Below are 17205 nucleotides of genomic sequence, written 5' to 3'. Positions count from 1 at the left end.
TCACACTGGGTCCACTCTGCTTTTAATCTATGACTGCTGTGGGAGGAAGTCCGAGAGGCAGCCTTTCACATGACATCATAAAAGCCTGATTTATCACCAGCCACCAAACATCTAGAAAATCATAACATCCTTTCAGGAAAACACAGTGGAAAATAATCAGGCTGGCTTTGATGAAAGCTCTGGTGGGGACTCCCAAGTGTAACACTGTGCACAGTGACCCTGGGCAGGTGCCCTGCCAGCTCTCAGGGTGGCCTGTGCTGACAAGGCCAAGAGGCCCACTCCACGGCTGCCCAGAATGAAGTGTGGCCTCATGTCCGAAGATAAAGCAAGAGCCCGACCCACACTCTCTGGCTTGCTAAAAAGACACTTCAGTGTATATGAGGATGCTTTGGAAGTCACAGCTCTGTCCAGATATGAGAAATTATTGATGGCAGAATATACAAATCACACTCTTATTCCGTAATCCACCACCACAGAGGTAATGCCAGGCACCCTAGATTTGCTCGGTTCTGCCCATCCTGGGACTATGCTCGGGACACTGCTCAGCAGTTAGCAGTACGCCGCTGTGGAGTCACTCTTAATAACTATGGGGGAGAAGAGTTGACAGAGAAGAGACACCCAAAGTGTCAGAGAAAATACAGGGGTGAACTCCTTCTGCCATAGGGAACTGGCCCAGGAATGTTTGCATCTCTGTATTGTTCATCTTGCTCAGTAATTTGATAAAACCACCAGGCAGAAACCTTGTCTTCTTTGATGTGTGTGATGGGCTTTGCAAATAAACACAGGAAAGAGGGACAAAGGCAGACTGGAGTCTTAGATGGTTCTAGAATTCTGGCCACATCACTACAAAGGCCCATTAGCACAGATGTAGGCCAATCTCTGCAAAGTGACACCAGCTATGACGTGTTAGGATCTTGAGTTTGCGGAAGAGCCGTGCTCTGAAGATTGAGCCAGGACTGACGAAGGGTGAGTCTAGGCTGGAAGGGTGCTTTACTCCTGCACCTCACATACAGAGTCTGTGTGTAGGATCAGATACTCGTGTGAGTAGCCCCACGAAGGCTCCTGGGAGGTAGGACCTCGGTGTGGCCACCATGGAGGAAAGAGCCTCTAGGCCGGAGGAGCTCAGAGCGTGGGCCCTGACACGACCAGCCTTGAAGAGTGGCCACCCACTGCCACCTAAAGCCACCCTGACCACACCGCTGTTCCATCCTCCCAAGTTTGATTTCATTCATTTATTTATTTATAAATATATTTTATTGATTTCAGAGAGGAAGGGAGAGGGAGAGAGAGATAAACACATCAATGATGAGAGGGAATCATTGATTGGCCGCCTCCTGCACACCCCACACTGGGGATCAAGCTTGCAACCCGGGCATGTGCCCTTGACTGGAATTGGACCTGGGACCCTTCAGTCCGCAGGCCGACACTATCCACTGAGCCAAACCAGCTAGGGCCCAAGTTTGATTTCTTAACTGGAAAAGCCTGCCTGTGCCTGATCTCCCCCAGATTCTGTCCAGGGAACAGGAGTGACAGGAGGTGAGGCCTCACTGTGGCTTGCAGCTCGAGCTCTCTCATCTGGATACTTGGGACCGGCCGGACCAGGAGAATCTCAGGCTATTTTGTAGGCTTCAAGTGCCACCAGGAATGGCCATGATGACACCTTTGTATTTATGAGCAGCTGACACACCAAACAGGGCCCACTTACTCAGAAAGGATTCTATCCTCTGTGCCTTCAAAACCACAAGCCCAGGAGATGCCCAGAGCACTTCCCTGGCAGATCCAAGCTTCAGGCGGATTCTTCCAGGAACCACCGCTTTCTAGGATGGCAAGAAACACCAAGAGACTCCCGAAGTGGGAATTTTGTGAGCTTGGGAAACTTCCGAAGGACCTTTGCTCAGAACACCCTTTTCTATGAAAAGACTTCAACTCACAGAATTCAAAAGAGCCGTCTGGCTTTATTTATGCCACTGCCATGACTGCTACTAACAGAAAATAGAAAGACAATGCTCCTCAGGGGCACAGCTTTCAGTTCCAGCCTTGGCACGAAGGAGACCACTCTGGACCTGGATGTGAGGAGAGAGTCTGGGGAACACAGGCATCTAAAGACTTTACCCAAAGTAAAGTTCCTGAGTTTGATAGCGAGAGTTCAGAAAGGGATGCCTCGAATGACCACCATAGTAGTAATAGTAGTAATGATCATAACAGTTATCACAAAAACAACAGTCACGTAGCACTTACTATTTAAAAAGGACCCTCCAACCTATTTTTCTCATGCAATCCTGGCAACATTCAGTCATTCGTGCACCCAATAGCTACAGTCTCCTGGTCCTCCAGTTCAAGGTCCAGCAGTGGAGACTGACAAGCCAATGGCAATATCTGATGCAGGTCACAGTGCAGGGTAAGTGACAGAGAGCAGGTGAACAGAGAAGGGGGTCAAAATGTGTGTAGGGGGAGTATGGAGAGGGTTGAGACTTGAAGGGGGCAGGAGAGGGGAGGAGAATGAGGTCTGTGGTGGGACTTAGAAGTGTCCTGAGCCAAGCATGTCACTGAAGTGCTTGCATAAATAAGTAATGGGAGGACTCATCTAGAACTGCCCCCTCCCCCAAGTGCTAGGACTAAGCTAGCACTCGCAGAATACACAAGAGCTGTCTGGTCTTATTTATGCCACTGCTATGACCGCTACTAACAGAAAATAGAAAGACACCATTCCTCAGGGGGCACAGCTTTCAGTCCCAGGGTCTTGGCACGAAGGAGACCACTCACAGTGGTACAGAGGAGGGAACCACAGCCCAGCAGGGCCCAGAGCAGATGCTCCCTAAACTGGGTCCTGAAGCATGAGTGAGATGTAGGAAAGCAAAGTGAAGGGCATAGAGATGTTAGAAAATCTTCCAGAATTGCAGTTTGGGATGGCTGGGGGCAGGTGGAGTAAAATTTCCCCCTCTGCTGGGTGCAGACCCCCAGGCGCCCAGCAGTCAGAGTTAGTTTAGCCTGAAATTTGGAGTGAACCTAGCTGAGTCCCCATTCCACCATTTATTAGCTGGGGTTTAGTTTCCTCATTTATAAAGTTGTTCAATTTTATCTACTGATAATAAAGATTAACAATAATATAAGTGCTTAGAACAGTGCCTGGTTTTGAAAAGGTGTGGCTCAACATATGTTATGGCTCGATCAGGGCCTAAGGATCAAGCAGGATCCCTCAGATGGATATGCAAGCCTCTGTGCCAGTTCTCCAATGCCACTGCCCACCACCCCTGCACAGAAACCGTTAATGAGAGCAACCGGCAGCGTCTTTCACACACTGTCTGTTCCCGTAGCCTGCAATATTCTTGTTCCTCCTCTTTCTTTATGTAAATTACACCCCTATAAAAGCACTTGGGCTTTGGGGTCACAGAAAATTAGGCTGGAATTCTAGATTCACCACTGGCTAGATGAGTCTCAGTCACCTCATTTGTACCACAACCTGGAGCTGTGGCAAGGATGTGGTGTGTTGAGTGGTTGTCACTAAGGCATCCACATATGCTCATTATCCTCCCCCCTCACATCCCTCTTCAAGTCTCAACCCTCTCCCTATACCCTGAACTTATCCTAACCTTCTTCTTGGTTATACCTACTCTCCCTTTGCATCCCCACAGCACTGGCAAACCTGCCAGCACAGCTGTCAAGGAGACCAATGGACAGGCAGCTCATGCCTACTCTGGGTGCGGGCAGTAAACCCACCAGCCAGGAAGAAGCCAGGTCATGATAAGAGCCACGATGAAAATAGAACCGCGTAATGGAGGTTAAGAATGTTGACGAGGTGCTGGTTAAGCAGCCATGATTGACAAAAGAGGAGCCAGCTATGGGCGGCGACCCAGGGAATGTGTTGTGGGGGGAAGGGAGACAGCTGGGCTGACCATAGGTGGCAGATTCTGGCCAGAAACCCCAGAATTTCAGTCATCCTTGAGGATGGGCCCAGGGAAGCTGCTTCAGGTGGGGTGAATTTAAGATGCTTTGCCAAGAAGGATCCCTGAAGACCTTTCTTCCTCTGGGTAGTCATCAGACCCTCTGCCCCCAGGTGTCCTTGGGGTGCCCTTGGGAACCTGTTGGCTGTGCAGGGGCTGGGACTGGATTGCCTGCTTGCAGGACAGCCCGGGAAAGGGCTGGAGGCCAAAGCAGCACAGACACTTGCTTGTTAACAGTTCCAAAGCCCAGAGGCCTACACTTGGATCCCCTTCTTCTCAGCACCCACCAAGTTCCTGGAGGAGGGGGTGGGGTCTGACGTATTAAGTTCATCAGGGATAACAAGTCACGTCACGTGTTAGCAGAAATAGATGGAGGGGAAAACGCTCTGCCCACTGACGGCACAGGGAGCACCGCTGGAGGCTCTGCTGGGTCACGAATGGAGGCTTTCTGGAGAAAGACTGACCTTCCTCCTGTCGGAGGAGGTGGATGCCTCAGCTGACAGACAGCGGGGGCACCTCCTTGCCCAGCGTGGACCTGCCTGACTCTGGCCTGTGGGAACTGAAGGCCCACTTTGATCTTTACCAGGTGACTCAGCCCTTACACCACATCTCTGCCTGGAGCTCTGAGAAAGGGTGCAGGATCCTGGAGCATGGAGGCTAGAGATGGAAAAGACCCCACCTTGCACTGCAGCAACGCACCTTGCACAGCTTCTCTCTTCTGCCTCCTTTTTTCTCTCCTCCCCTCCTGAAGGATTTGTGTTTAAGTAAAGGCTTTTGACTATTGGCTCACCTTCTGTTTAAAATTCTGCATGTGTCTCTGGAGACTCACCGTCATGAAAGGAAAGAGATGCTGTCAGCAATGCAGCACACCCTCCTCACCCAACGGTGCACACGCTAGAAAGTCCTGAGAACCAGGATGAGGGCCCGCCTCACCTGCCTCTGGGATCTCCATTCCCTTTCTTCCCGATCTCTGTGCCCTGGCACCTCAGACCCCTGCACTCTTCTTTCTCTCTGGCCTTATCCTCTGTGCTTGCGCCTGATATTGGTGGGCAGTAGCACACTTCATTTCTGTGGAAATCTGGCTAGTTTCAGCCTTTAAACCCACCCCAAAGTCACCTGTACAACAACTGGTCTGCCTGAAAGTTTCAGTTTTGAGGTAGAAAATGATTTCTTCCTTTTATACTTTCAAGGTACTCCCCTCTCCTAGGGTTAAGGCCAATCTAGTCTTGTCCTCTAGGCTAGAGGACTGGTCTTCATGGTGACCAATCTTGAGCTATAAATAAGGTCTGTTTTTCATCCTTATGCATAGAAACACAGTGTAATGTTTTGACTTGATAAACCTGCCTTCATGATGTTTACAGCATTCACATGGAAGATGTAGGGGCCAGCTGTGCCACTGCACTGGGAGTGAGGAGCTGGGACCAACAAGGTCTGTTCCTCAGAGTCCGCCAGGAAGTCAGGGGACTTGGCAATGCTCAGAGGGCTGGGGGTGGAGGGGGCGGGGTGGGGGGGGGAAGGGACGCTGGTCTCCTGTGCTAATGCTCAAGGATCAAGGAAAGGCTGGCCAAACGCATTCCTTACCTTCAATTCTCACCCTTCCCTCACACGGACCTTTTCCTTATTTTTCTGTCATTTCATTGGTTCCAGTTTCGAAATAGCTCCACCCTCACCTTTGTCCCAGGTTTCAGTCTGCATTGTCCCTGCTTGCTTGGCAGCTGTAGCCCAGCGCCCACAGGTAGCTCAGCCACTGCACTGCACACTGCACACTGCACTATGAGGGCCATTCCCTCAAGCCCTCTCCATCCCTGCTTTGCTCTGCCAGTGTCCTCTCAATGTGCCCTTCTAGACCTTTTCTCTAGTTGTCAATTAGTTTATTGCTCTCTTGTCCACCTCCCTAGAATGTAAGCTCCGTGAAGGGCCGGAATTACCTGTATGGTTTACCTCTCTCTTCAGGGTCTAGTACTGCCTGGAACACAGCAGGCACCCAATACGTCTTTGTTGAATGGATAAAGGAATGCTTAAACCTGAAGTCAAAACATCCCCCACTCCCCACTATATATACCTATTCCCCTACCTACTACATTGTTTCTATTATCCTCCCCTCCCACACTCCATCTGAAAATCACGGTCACCGTTAGCTCCTTCCATATTTTGCCCACATTATTCATTCCCAAATCTTTTCCAAAGCCTTTTGCTCCCAGCCTTTCCTTTCCTGGTCTTTAGCTCACATGTACTTGGCTGATGACGGTACTCTCCTTTTTTCATAAACCACCCTTTCCCTGCTCCATGGCCCCTTCTCTGTTGGGATGCTGCTTGCTCATCCTGGAACCCCGTGTGACATTCCTCCAGTCAGGAGCCTCTATTACAGGCTAAATAAATCCAAACTCTCACCCACACTTTCAACATCTTTTACAATTTGATCCCCACCTACTTCTCCAGGTTCCAGCCACACCTTGCATCCAGGGTAAGTGGGAGTAACCAGGAAGCTCTCAGGTGCTGAAGATCCTCCTTTCCCTTCCCATATCTAGACTCAATGAAGAAGCTTAATCCGATGCCTATACAGTCCAGGTACTAGATGCTGAACACACACACAGCTAAAGGTCATGAGTCTGGAGTGGGGAGGTCAATGCACAAATCAGGTCAGGGAGAACTTGTCAGTCCACCCCTTAAGCAGACCACCTGCTGGCTCCCTTGGGTGTGGGAGGTCATGCCTGCTGCTCCCCTGGCCTGGCTGGGCAGAGGATTTGAGTAGGAAAGGGCTTTGCATAAAGGTGACAAGACCTGGTTGGGGAGCTGGGCAGGTGCCAGAGGTAGAAAAGCCTGACTCCTCCTCCAAGTGGCCCAGTGCTCTACAATAATAAGGACCAGAGACTTTGGAGAATGGGCCTATGTAATGGGTGACTTTAACTGGCTCTACTCACTAATGTATAACCTCTCTACCAAACGCTTATAATTACAGAAGATCTTATTTGTTACGTGTTATGGGAAGTGGAAGAAGGAGATCCTGAGCAAGAGTGCAGAGTTCAGTGGAAGCTGGAAACTCCCGGAAGCCAGGTGATTTGTAGGAATATTGGGCACATGAGTCAATCATTGTGATCAGTGTGAAAGAACACCAACAGGCATCATAAGGGAGGTTGAAAGGGAAGAGAGGCAGGCACTGGCTCTGCACAGGAGATGGTACCGGGGCTGGGTCCCAAGGAGTTCTGGAAACCTCGCACCAGTGTGGGAAGCACAAGCCACTCCTTCTTGTAACACCCTTCTTTGTACCTGGCCTACCAACATTGGACCCTTCTCCTCAAGAACCAGCTGAAAAGCGTCTCCTCCAGAGTCAGTTGACCCCGAGTGACCTGGTTTTCCTGTGAACTCGGGCAGCTCTGCTCCTCACCAACACAGCTCCTTCCCACAGCCTTGATGCACAGGCCTTCCACCCTTACAGCACCTTCCCGAGGGGAGAGGAATTCATCATTATCCATCCCATTCACTCTTGGTACGTGTTTTGCCTACAGTGACTGCTGAAGACGTATTTATTGAAAGAGTGACCACATTCCATGTTTCAAGCCCGCTTCCTTGATTTGATGAGAACAGGTCTGGTTCATCTCTTTTCAAAATGTTTCCACTATCATTCTGTGGAAGTGACAGTAAATAGAGTGTGGTTATTCTGTGTGTAAGAGAATCAGAGGGAGCTCTCTTGGACGGGATCTCTAACAGGTCTGCACATTGTAGGGTCACGCTTCCTGCCTTGAGGAGCTGCGGTGGAGGCGCGTGGTAGTGCGGAGGCTCCAAGGGCCATTCTTACACGACCAGTGAGGGCTGCTCCCTTGGGCACAGCGTCATTTAACAACTAGCAACACAATGTTACTGAATTTATGGGAGAAAAACATAGAACAAGAACCACTTCTGCTAAACCCCTGTTCCTTGCTATTATAGTAAGAAATAGTTTTGAACACATGGTAAAAATATGCAATTACATTTCCCTTTATACAAGGAAAAGCATGGCTATTGCCTCCTCAATAAAAATGCAGTTACTTTGCATAGAGAATTTTCAGATCTGTTAGTTTCATAATACTTTAATTCCTAGTTAGTCTAGCTAGTTACCACTCCCAAATAACAAAACACTACACCTATTAACAATTTTAAATGAAATCATTTTTGCAAAATAGCTGCATTTTGTTGGTCTAAGTATAAAAGCACTGCAGTGGTTGTGGCCTGCTACCCCTGTTTAGTTTTCCTGCTGGCTGGAGCAGAGACCTCCTGACGAAAGTTCTACAACCTGGACAGTCTCCTCAGAGCTCTTCTTTGAATTCATTGCCCTAATTTCTAGATATACGTAATGGCTGTACAGGCAACACTATACAGAATCAAAAATAAAAAGAACACGAACTTATTTTATGACAACCTTTTAAAATATACAAATGTAGTAACAATTCTTATTGTCAAAAGTGTTAACTTATAATACTGTCTACAAAGTGCCATTCACATGCAAAGTTTCAAATTACTCTGAAACTCACTGGCCAGGAGGTTGGTCTCATGGGTGTGGGTGGGGCACATTAACCCTTTCTAGCCACAGATCCTGTTTCAGGATGATATTGTGGTGCACTCTCAGGACACAGACCTGGGCACCAGGAGGAAATGAGGTTGTTGCTCTGTGGGGTTTTATATGGTCTTGCTACAACAGGTATGTGTCATCCACTTTTAACAGACAGGAAAACTCAGTCTCAGAGGTCAATTCGGAGGTCAGAACATCTGATCAGTTCCCCATCTTTAAATTTAACACATACTTATGTCACAACATTACAAATGTTTGAAGCAACATGCATCTAGCCCTTTTCAGAGCACATTAAGTAATACATTTTAATTTTCCTAATAATAATTAAACTGAGATCCCAGAGGAGCAGAAATCCTCTATGATTGCACCTTGTCACATAAAAGCGTGTTACACAAGGTATGGAGGCTACAGGTCCAGATGTTCTTGCCCTGATTACTACACCTCCTCTGGGTGCAGGCCAAAGGGCAGCCTCCTTCTGCTGCAGTCCACCTCGTTCCCAGACAACAGCCAGTAACCCCAGATTTTTCTCACCAAACCATGCCTTCTTTGTTTTGAAGACAAGTTTATTGCATCCTTCTCTAATAAGGACACGTTTCCCGTGTGCCAAGAATATTGCTTAGATATTCTGGTCCTAATGGCTCTTTAATGAAATACTCCTCACGTGTTTAACTTCTCTATGTGGGTGACCAGTTCCTGGTTTCATAGTTTTCCTAATGCATCACTCAGAGAGCACTGAAAAGAACAGAATGGAACTTTCCAGCATGGTAAATCTGTACTTTACTTTCTGAAAAAGGTCAACAGTACCCTACCCAGCTGTCTGACCTTGGACAGTAACACCTTCTATGGCCTCACTGTTTTCATGTGAAGTGGCGGCAGAGTTGGATGTAATGGCTGAGGCCTCTCCTGGCTTTGCAGCTCTGAGACTGCAGCCTTTTCCTCCTCGTCTCATTTTGTGGAGACTAGTGTCAATAATGTCCACACCTGCACTTGCAGCACAAAGAATGGCAATCACCAAGGCAGCAGGGGCCCAGCAAAGATGGAAAGGATCACCTATGCACATGGCTCTAATGACTCTCCTTGGCAGCATTCTTAAGGGTCAAACTCCATGCCAAGAAAAAATAACCCATGATTATACATTAATTTCTTTCTTTAAAACTTGGAAGAGGCTCCTTTAAGTGCTGTGACACTCTTTCAGAGTGTCCCATCAGATGACTCATGACAGTGGCTCCTATTTAAGAACCTGTGAGGTATGCTGCAGTCCATTAGTAACCAGACCAAACCGGAAACACTCAAAGGATTCTCTTACCCATTCTGATTTCATTTCTATTACCAATTAGAATGAATTACAAGTACAGGGGGAAAAACCCATCTTAACTCCAGTCTTCTTAGTTAGAAAAAAAGTGAACAAATGAATGAAACAGAAAAATATTCTGCAATCCTGTCATCCCTTCTGGGGAGGCAGGACCAGCTCCCCGGCCTGTGACAGAAGCAGATCAACATGAAGACAGATGAGTAGCTTTCTTATACTCTTCATGGGATAAAAACTAGGCTTTGCATTCAACAGGTGCACATTCCTCTTTGAGCACCTTATCTAACTAATGATGGCCATGCTGGTTTCACCACCATTAGCAGTGTGTATACTTCCCTTAGATCTAATTGGGCAGGGAGCCACTTTGGGGCTGGTGGCCTTAAGCCTGCTGTGGCACGTAAGTAGCAACCCACACTCACCCCATGGCTTGTTCTCACCGTGTTTATCTCACACCTGTCATACAGGTTAGAAACACTCAAAGACAAGGTCACAAAGTCAGACTGATCTAAGAGACCATGCTGGACTGACTAGCTAAGGCCCAGAATGGTGTTCTTGTGCGCTGTCCTTCACACATGCTCTTTAATTTGCATTTCTCAGCAAGGGACAGACAGGGAAGAAAATATTCCCCTGGAACTCCCTTCTAAGATACTCTGTGAGCCTCAATTTCTGGGTCCTGTGTCACTAAGGCTCCAACTATGCTATGTGCACAACTTCCTTTAAGAAAGAGCAGTTGTGGATGTCTGTAATTAGGGCTTAGAACGGACTTGGATCTGAAGCTGGATTTAGTTGAGGCCAGACTTGCTACCCCTCCCCAATCCCTGACCTTGGAGAAAGTGGATGCAGGCATGGGGAATTAGTGTTTTTGGCCACTGCAGACATTGTTTAAGGTCTCCTTCTGTCTGTCTATAGCCTGTTTTTGGAGGTGTATAGGCTGCTACATACACACATGGGAACTGCTTTGGCCTTGCTCCGCCCTTTGCTAGGTTACCCATTTCTATTTAAGCTTCCCCTTTTATCTCTCAGTTTTGCCTGACTTTGCTTTGAGCCTTCTGGTTCACTTTAAGTCATTCAGATCACCAATCCACAGGATCTTGGCTTTCTGGCCTCATTTCTTGGTTCATGCCACTCATATTGGTCTCACCTGGGTCCTCATGCTGGTCAGATATGCTCTCTTCCTGTGACCCTCATGGTTTCACACCTGATGCATTCACCTGGTGTCACTTCTCATTTATGCTCTTGACATATTTGTTTAATTTGTCATATCATTCTTATTGGACTACACATTGCTCTAGGGAAAGATTAAAATTTTCTTTTTTTCTGTGATCACATATGGTGCTGTGCTTACAATGGGCCTTCAAAAATAAGTGTCAAAGACAGATAAGTGGAATGACAGATCCTATGTTCATGAATTAGAAGACTTAATATTGCTAAGATGACAATAGTATAAAAATGTAGCATTTAATGCATTACCTATTAAAATCCCAATGGCATTTTCTATAGGAATAGAAATCCACCTTAAAGTTCACATGGAATTTCAAGGGACTGGGAATAGACGGAAGAATCTTGGAAACAAAAACCACAAAGTTGTAAGTCTCACACTTTCTGATTTCAAAACTTACTGCGAAGCTATTATAATCAAAGCAGTGTGGTATTGGCATAGAGGCTGGTGAACAGATCGATGGAATAGAATAGAGATCCTAGAAATAAATCTTCACATATATGGTCAAAAGATTTTGACAAGGGTACCAAGACCATTCAATGAAGAAAAGACAGCCTTTTGAATAAATGGTGTTGGGAAAGCTGGATATCCACACACAGAAGAATGGAGTTGGATGCTTACTTTACACCATATACATAATCAACTCAAAATAGGTCAGACCTGGAGGGTGAGCAGGTAAACTCAGAGCTCACCTCCTCCCAAGGTCACATCAAAATTACAACCATCACTGAGAAGTATCTGAAGACTAGCTGAACAGAATTTCTATAACTGAAGATAAAAGAAGCCCATTGGGACTGGTAGGAGGGGCAATGACACAGACCAGGCAGGCCTGTACTCATGGTGTGACAATTGAAAAATGGGTGGGTTATATTGGTTGTGGAAGTCCCCCCTCAGGAGTGAGTGGTCATAGCCCTGAACTGGGCTCCATATTCGGATGCATCAGTGCCAGGAAGGGGAGTCCCCATAACATCTGGCTGTGAAGAACAGGGGAGATTGCATCCCAGAGAGACAACAGACTGTGTGAGAGTGAGAATGCTGCTCTTAAAGGGCCTGCATACAAATGCACTCACTCCAGCACAGGGGCAACAGCTCAAAAAGTGCCAGGAATATACAGGAAGGACCTAAGTTGATGAACTTCAGGGTGAGGACTGGAAAGATAGAGATCAGGGTAACTCTCTCAGGGGACAAAATCACTGGCAGGTTCCATTGTTCCTTCGTGAAGCTTTCCTCTCCCAAAGCTGGCCCAGTGCAGGCGGGCGCGAAATCTGTCCTCTCCATTAACCTGGCTAACACCATTCATCCTGCTCCTGTGATTTCCTAAGATCTCATGCCACCCAATTCTCTCCCCAGCAGAGTTTCTTCTGGGGGCTTTTCCACACAAGCAGCCTGCCTTGGCTCATGGTGCAGACTTTCTCCCAAATCCACAAGCCCCACAATTCAGCAGAATCTTTCACAAGTCCACAAATGCACACAAGAAGCAGCCAGCCACAGCTCACACTGTGGGACCATCAAAGGGTCCCAAGCCCAGCATAAGTAGCAGCCAGCCTTGGCTCACAGGTTAGTCTCTCCCAAGTGACTCCAAGCCCAGCACATGCAGCAACCAACTGCCTATCTCTTTGTAGAACCTACCAAGTGGACCAAACCCTGGAACAAGCAGTGCCTGACTTGCTCTATGCCCAACAGACACACCCATGGCCAGCTTTAGACCACACCTGAGCCCCACCCAAACAGCTTCACACCCAACATACCTAAAGTGCAACCCCAGTTGTCACCAGACCCCTGTTAAAGTGACTCCTGCTCTGGCCCTGGCCAGGTGTCTCCGTTGGTATCTGAGCCCTAATTTTTGTAGTATAACACTTAGCACAGTGCTGGCTATATCATGGGACTCAATAATGAGTTAAAAAAGTGCAGAAGTGAATATATAGATTCTGATTAATCTTTTCTTAAATTTCTAAAGCTACTCATACAACTACTTCATGTTCAAACTGACACATGTGTATATGTATGTATATATATTTCTTTTTAAAAAAAGATTTTTCATTGATTTTACTTTTATTTTAAAAGATATTGTTGAAAGTATTACATATGCTCCCTAATCCCCATTGACCCCTTCTAGCCTGCCCCCACCCCAGGCCTTCACTACACTTTATTGATTTTAGAGAGAGAGGAAGGGGAGAGAATGAAAGATAGATCTATGGCCTCCTATGCACCCCCAGACACAATCTGGGTATGTGCTCTGACTGGGAATCAAACCAGCAACCTTTGGGTGCACAGGATAGTGCCCAACCAACTGAGCAACATGAGCCAGGGCTTTATTTCTTTTTTTTCAGTGAAGAATTTTTCTGTTTATATAAAATATATACATTAGCTTTTGTTTATAGGTTGAAACTCTATAAAATTTTTTAAAATTGATTTTGAATGAGGAAGGGAGGGAAGGGGGAGGGAGAGTGAGAGAAAGAGAGAAACATCCATATGAGAGAGGAACATCAATCAGTTGCCTCCCACACTCGGCCCTACCGGGGACTGAACCTGCAACCTGTTCTTATCTTTTACCCTGTTCCCCAGGCAGATTTACAACCACTAATCACAAGTTCAGGCTCAAATGAGGTAATATATGCAAAGGGCTTTGTAGATAGTGAATCAGTACATACGGTAACACAGACTGATTTGCTTATTAGAAAATGTCCTTTCTGATCTGGGTTTGGCTACTGGCTACACTGTGGCCCTTTCTCTCCATGTAACTGAGATACTACTGACTGAAGGACTGAGGCCTACAGGGTACAGTACACTGGGCTGAATGGTCCTTTATGTGGCTCCTCACCAGGAAACAGGCTCACAATTACATTTACAAGGCACAAGAACAGACTGAAGTCTGGCTCCTCAGAGGACATGCTGGAGGCTTCCTCAGGGGGCAACAGGCACAGGGAAAGAGGTGCAGGTGAGCAGTGCTGGGACCAGGGAGTGACACAGGAGACAGCTCACCAGGGCCCTCTGCTCCATCCAGCACCCCATCTCACTGAAGTCTTACTTACATTCTATACCAGGCCGACCACAGAGAAGAAACTTGTTTTGGGGGGTGAAAAACCATCAGGACACTGTCAGAGACTCGAATAATTACAAATGCTGAATTAAATATTTCATGCAATGGTCAGTGTGATGGTGGATGGCAGGCACACCCTCCTCCCTGTGGAGCAGGTGGGAACTGCTCCAGCTGGCACATAATGGCCGCCTGAGCCTGAGCCCTTCATCTATCCCATAGGTTGTGGTAAAGTGGCTCATCCACGGGATGTGAACTGTCCAACCACACGGAGCTCCTCTGGTGATGGGGATACTGAGGGGGTTGGTGTGGCCACAGGAGGGGCATTAGCTCCCGGGCCCTGTTCTCTGGGCTAACTCATAGGTATCTGACCAGGACACCATCGATTCCTGACAAGAGCATGAGGCCAGGTGACATTCCTGCGGGCATGGAGATCTCTGCTTCATGGTGAGGTGGCAAGGGAGGCCGAGTGGGGCTGGGCTTGCCTGGCACAGGTGAGCAGATAGGGCCCACCAGGCCCCCCCGGCAGGCGCACTCATGCACTTGGGCAGGTGCTGAAATGAGAGAGCCTGAGCTCAAAGATGCTGGTGGAGCCTCCAGATGAAGGCTACAATGGGGACCATAACAACCAGATGAGCCAGTGGATAAGAACTACATGGTGACTCGTGCACAATAAAAACATCAGTTTTCTGTATTATTTTACAGCATTGACTTGCTTAGGAATGCTTTCAAGCAGGACATGGATACTCTGCATTGCCCAAAACAGACCAAGGCATTTATGAACTGGTATTCGCACAGCCCTTTCACTACCTGAGTGTGTGAAATGAGACCACATTTCCTGTCCTTAGTACTCCTTCAGGAGCAGCAACCACAGGGAGCTGCAAAATGTTTCCATCAAGAGTGACAGTTGAGGGCAGGCACCCATGTTCACTTATTCCTGTCCCAACCACTTTCTCTGTCCCTTGAGAGTTAAGCAAAATTCTCTTCCATTAATTTTATTCTTTACTCCTTAAAAATATTCTTGTAACAAAGACCCACGTCCAAGCAAACAACTCACATAGTAATAATAGTATTCCCCTGCTGCCTTTTTAAAAGTATGAGGTGAGCTCTGTGGACAGTGGCATGCCCGCCCAGGGCCAGGACGCCGGGCTCGCTTCAGCCGTGCCTTGCACAGGGCAGGTACCCCGAGCCGAGCCCAATATTTCTGGATAATTCTGGTGAAACAGTTCAGAGGCTGGGATTTTAAAGGGTGTGTGTTTGCAAATAAATATCCAAATCATGGTCTAGTACATGTGCCCCTGAATTCTAAACTGAAAGACATTATTTTGAGGGCTGTCTTCCCTTTCATTCGGTAGTTCATCATGAACTGATTTTGTAAATATTGCTGTCCTTCATATTAAAGGTGCACATGGTGGTTTCTCTTATGGGGATTTAAGGGAAATGTCAGTTGTTACCCAGCAGTTGCTTCTCTAATGAGCACACTTATTCACTCATTCACTGTTTCAAAGCTGAAGCCGCAACGTGTGAAATCTCAGCGTTTCCACTGCAGAAGGACAGTGTGCTCCGCTGACTGCTGGCTGTGCATGTCCCACCTCAGGGAGAGGGTAGAGATATGGTCACCTGCAGGAGGGGGGCCTGTCACAGGCAGCAGATCTGCTCTCATTCACCCAGTGCCTCATCTACTTTATGGCACAATCATGTCAAGCATACTGATCATGATGAAAAAAGCAATTTCTTTAAAAGGTTAATTAAATTAGTTTTTATTTATTTATTTTTTGTTAATCCTCACTTGAGGATATTTTTTCCATTGATTTTTAGGAAGAGTGGAAGAGGGAGGGAAAGACAGAGAGAAACATCGATGTGAGAGAAACACATCAATTGGTTGCCTCCTATACGAGCCCCAACCAGGGCCCAGGTTCGGGCCCGGGAAGAGCCTACAACCAAGGTACGTGCCCTTGAATGGAATTGAACCCAGGACCCTTTGGTCTGCAGGCCCACGCTCTATCCACTGAGCCAAACTGATTAGGGCTTAAATTAGTTTTTAAAGAATAAAAGTGCCAGACTAAAAAAAAAAAACCAACATATGTGTTCATAATTTGTCATCTCAAAACCATAGAATCTGGAATATTTAAAGCATCTGAGAGATTCTTCAAATTGATGTTCCTCTTATAGATCAGAAAGTGGGGCACCCACCATGGGGAGGTCACTGTCCTGACCCGAATCCCCTTGGCAGCATAGTGCTGCCATCCAGCTCAGCCTGCTGTTAAAAATGTCCAAGGACTGAGGATGGGGAGGCACAGTTAGGCTTGCTTAGGGAAGAGAGCTTTGGTCTGGCTAGGGCCTAAGAGTCGTCCTCTGACATCTAATGACTCACAGGGGTGAGAGATTGGAATTGTTAGAGGAAATACATTTAGAAGTTTCATGAAGGCAGCTTTGGTTTTAATAAAAAAATATAACATCCTAATAATATCAGCTTTCTGATAGTGGGATGAACTTCCTTGTGAGCTGGTGACCAAGTCTCTGTCAGGAGCAAACAGACCCTGCGTGGCCTCTGCAAGGCTCTGTGAGGACCTGTGAGGCTCCATGAGGCTCTGTGGGGACCTGGGAGGCTCTGTGAGGACCTGTGAGGCTCCATGAGGCTCTGTGGGGACCTGGGAGGCTCTGTGAGGACCTGTGAGGACCTGTGAGAACCTGGGTGGCTCTGTGAGGCTCTGTGGGGACCTGGGAGGCTCTGTGAGGACCTGTGAGGCTCCATGAGGCTCTGTGGGGACCTGGGAGGCTCTGTGAGGACCTGGGTGGCTCTGTGAGGCTCTGTGAGGATTTGTGAGGACCTGGGTGGCTCTGTGAGGACCTGTGAGGATTTGTGAGGACCTGGGTGGCTCTGTGAGGACCTGTGAGAACCTGGGTGGCTCTGTGAGGACCTGTGAGGATTTGTGAGGACCTGGGTGGCTCTGGGAGGACCTGTGAGGCTATGTGAGGACCTGTGAGGACCTGGGTGGCTCTGTGAGGACCTGGGTGGCTCTGTGAGGACCTGGGTGGCTCTGTGAGGACCTGTGAGGCTCTGTGAGGACCTGGGTGGCTCTGTGAGGACCTGTGAGGCTCTGTGAGGACCTGGGTGGCTCTGTGAGGACCTGTGAGGCTCTGTGAGGACCT

At 47.6% G+C, this 17205-nt stretch overlaps 1 protein-coding gene across 1 annotated transcript in view; it reads right to left on the bottom strand.

Annotated features, from left to right (window-relative positions):
* GMDS (GDP-mannose 4,6-dehydratase) overlaps positions 1-17205 on the bottom strand; it is a 661927-nt gene that overhangs the window by 10828 nt on the left and 633894 nt on the right. The window lies entirely within an intron of this gene.

This window comes from Myotis lucifugus, unplaced genomic scaffold, assembly GCF_000147115.1.
Source record: "Myotis lucifugus unplaced genomic scaffold, Myoluc2.0 scaffold_21, whole genome shotgun sequence".
NCBI lineage: Eukaryota > Metazoa > Chordata > Mammalia > Chiroptera > Vespertilionidae > Myotis > Myotis lucifugus.
Note: the sequence above shows the minus strand (reverse complement) of the source record. Positions and strands in the feature narration are given on the sequence as shown.